The following is a 4,147-nucleotide window of genomic DNA, read 5'->3' as shown; positions in this document are numbered from 1 at the left end:
TGCATCATCTGAGCATTTTTGCACCTCCCAGATATGAGCAAACATTACCGAGTCCTAGTCCTCAGTTTTCTCTGAGTACCCTTAAATTGTGAATATTTTATATGAAACTTTTCTTTATATGAAAAATGAGTTAACTTGAGTTGATGCTTAGGCTATATCAGGAAGGTTTGATCTATTGTATGAGAAAGAGTGAGAGAGAAAAAGAGATATAATATCAATAAAAAGGCAAATGGAGGGGTCCTGGGTGGTGGCACACCTGGTTGAGTACACATGATACAATATGAAAGGACCTGGGTTCAAACCCCTGGGCCCCACCTTCAGGTTGAAAGCCTTGTGAGTAGTGAATCAGTGCTTCAGGTCTCTCTCTCTCTCTCTCTCTCTCTCTCTCTCTCTCTATTTCCCCTACTATCTAAATTTCTGGCTATCTCTATCCAATAAATAAAGATTTTACAAAATCTTATATATATAAAAAAAGAAAGCAGCTAACATGTAAGTGGGCTAAGAGAATTGTCTGGGAAGACAGTGCCAGAGTTGAGGATAGGACTAGAAAGCTGGATCAGGACAGAGAATAGCTCCCAAATATGGGGAAAGTATATAAATAACATTAACTGTAAACCTCATTGATCCGACCTAGGGCCCATGTCTATTCATATTTAGCACAGGAGCCTGTGTAACTGCTGCACCCCTGTCAGTCTGAGCTCACATTCCATGGTCATACCTAGGAACATTCTAGGCTGCACTCATTTCAGGACCAGTAAGTAAAAATTAGTAAAGTCATAGGTCCCTTGGAATATCTAAAATAGACTCCCTAGTCTCTTCTAACATGAAGACCCCAAATTTCATCTACTATACTCTTACCTTTAGGTTCCTGATTGTTAAGCAATTTGTTCTGCTTTATATCTTAATGTTTTTTAGTCACCAAGTTGCAGATGTTACCATGACATCAATCTGACTTCCCTAGATAGACAACTGACCTTACCACTGTGTCATGGAACCCTACCTCCCCAGAGCCCTAGCCCACTAGGGAAAGGTAGAGATATGCTGCGGGTATGGATCGACCTGTCAACATCCATGTCCAGTGGAGAAGAAATTACGGAAGACACAACTTCCAGCTTCTAGACCCCAGAAAGGTCTTTGGTTCATAATCCCAGAGGGATAAAGAATAGGGAATCTTCCAATGGAAGGGATGGGATATGGAACTCTGGCGGTGGAAACTGTGTGGAATTGTACCCTTCTTATACTGCAATCTTGTCAATCATTAAATCAGCAATAAAAAAGGAAGCAAATGGGGTGGGGGGAGGCAAAGGGAGAGTATGTGAAATGAAAAGAAGGGACAAGAGCTGGACCTGAGGCTCCCATTGACTTCATGTGTGTCATTGGACTCATGTCTGGGTTGATTGGGTGAAGTAGATGTTCAGAGGTACAGTATTTTCAACAGAAGCCAGAACACGGAGGTGAAGAAGCACAGAGCAAGGAGTTTCTCTGTTAGAGAACACTGACTGGTCTAGTATGTCTATGGTCAAGAGGACAAGCATGTAGACAAGTCTGCATTTGACCTGTCAGACAAGTGACGATGAAGCCATAACTTCATGAAAGCTAGATAACTGAATAACGTCCTTTTCAAGTAAGAAAACACCGAGATGATTTACAGAACACAATTTTAAGAGATGATTCCGAAGATACATAGAAGTTTCTAGGGGTCCGATGGTGGTGCACCAGGTTAAGTGCGCTTTATAATACATAAGGACCTGGGTTCGAGCCCCCAGTCCCCACTTGCAGGGAGAAAAGCTTTGCAGTGGTGAAGCAGTGTTGTAGGTGTCTCTCTGTCTCTCTTTCTCTAGCAACCCCTACCCTCTTGATTTCTGGCTGTCTCTATCCAATAAATAAAGATAATAAAAAACTAAATGTTTCCTTTTTATAAATAAAAAATGAAAAAAAAGTTTCTAAAATTAATACTTTCTCACACTGAGTGGTTTCAACTTACAGGAATAGTAGAGAACCCTTTTACTCATGTGTCTCCTTGCTCCAGACTCACCCTGACACTTTTATATTTTCACCTAACCTTGCTTCTTCCCTTATCATTTTACAGGAAGTTTAACTCTTCCCCAGTTCTCTTCTCTCTGTACTTTGTAACCCACCTTTTTTGTTTGTTTGTTTGTATTTTACCAGAGCACTGCTCAGCTATGGCTCATGGTGGTGCTAGGGATTGAATCTGGGACCTTTCTGACCTCAGACATGAAAGTCTATTTGCATAAACATTATGTTGTCTTCCTAGCCCTTACTATTTATCCATAAACTGTTCCTTAACCCTTTCTCTCTCAGCTTTCTTCCCCACTGTTTCCTGCTTTATGGTCCATAATTATACTCAATTGTTTAGTTAAGGATAACCTACTTTGACCTTGTCTTTTCTCAAACCATTAACTTTATTTTTTATATTTTAAGATTTTTTTATAAGAAAATTTATAAAATGGAAATATTGACAAAAATAGGATAAGATGGGGTATAATTCCACGCAGTTCCCACCACCAGAACTCTGTGTCCCATCCCCTCCCCTGATAGCTTTCTTATTCTTGATCCCTCCAGGAGTATGGACCCAGGGTCATTATAGGGTACAGAAGGTGGAAGGTCTGGCTTCTGTAATTACTTCCCTACTAAACATGGGCATTGGCATGTGGATCCATACTCCCAGCCTGTCTCTTTCCCTAGTGGGGCAGGGATCTGGGTAGGTGAGGCTTCAGGACACATTGGTGGCGTCATCTGCCCAGCAAAGTCAGGTTGGCACATGGTAGCATCTAGAACCTGGTGGCTGAAAAAGAGTTAAGATATAAAGCCATGCAGATTGTTGACTAATCGTGAACCCAAAGGCAAGAATTCATTACCTTTATTTTTATTTTTTCATGATCAAATTTCTCATAAGGGTGGGTCACACTCATTTGCAATTGTATTCCCTCCTCAACCCTTTCAACCTAAATTTTTTGGCATCCATCTTTCTTCAATTTCAGTCATGACTTAGATTTAGATATCTCCAACTCAGATCTCTATCCCATATATGTCATTCATCAATTAACTTGCCATCTTTTCAACATGTGCTGCTTTTACTCTTCAAAACTTGTCCTTCTACTTTAGTTCAACATTCACAAATCTTCGTAGATACCTGCTCTCTGTAAGGACTTTGTGATCTGATACTGTAAAGTATATCAAAATAAATTTTGTCCTCTGGGTGAGGGAGGGTGGGCAGGTGGTGGCACACCTGGTTAAGCACACACACTACAGTGCACAAGCACCAAGGTTCAAGTCCCTGGTCCCCACCTGGAGGGGAAAATCTCACAAGCAGGGCTACAGGCTTCTCTCTGTTTCTCTCCCTATCTCCCTCACCCCTCTCAATTTCTCTCTGTCTCTATCCAATAATAAATAAAAAGTAAGTAAATAAATAAAATGTGAAAAAATAAATCTTAAAAGAAAAAATGGCCCATATGGCCTTCATAATTTCCCTGTCTCACGGTGGAAAAGACTTCCATGGCAGTTCGTGATACAAAAGGCATACACTTTTCATTTTTTTATCGTATCCCTTTAACTATTCTCTTTAATTCATTATGGGTGTTTTTCTTTCTTATGTCCTATAAGCTTCTAAAAGAGAGCTTCCGAAGAATTTTAACATTATCATAGCAATAATAATAATAATGGGGGTCACTGATCATTGTCATAGCTGACAATTAGTTAAAGATATACTATGCTGCAAGCCTGTGTTAAACAATTTATATGTGTTCGTTTCATTTGACTCATGTGTGATCCAGTAATGTTGATAAAGACTTAACTGCATTTGGCAGATGAAGAAAGAAGGCTTAGGCTAGATAGTATATCCCATGGTGTTAGTATTTTTGACATTTTTATTCATGGACCTCATTTCCTTGAAACAGATTTATAATGTCTTTTTCCAAATGGCTTCCATCTTTGTCATTTGTATGGTTCACATTCTCTGTGTTCCTGATCTTTATATCCATTTGAATATCATTAGCACCCTAATGCTATCTAGCATACCCTTACCTCATCTTGTAACCAAGTTTTTCTTCTTTAACAATCACCTTTACCTTACAATTACTTGGTGATATAGACCGGAAACTAGATACTTTCTTTGATCTTTGTTTGC

This window comes from Erinaceus europaeus, chromosome 2 (genome assembly GCF_950295315.1).
Source record: "Erinaceus europaeus chromosome 2, mEriEur2.1, whole genome shotgun sequence".
Classification (NCBI taxonomy): Eukaryota; Metazoa; Chordata; class Mammalia; order Eulipotyphla; family Erinaceidae; genus Erinaceus; species Erinaceus europaeus.
The sequence above is the reverse complement of the archived record's forward strand: the minus strand, read 5'-3'. Positions refer to the sequence as shown.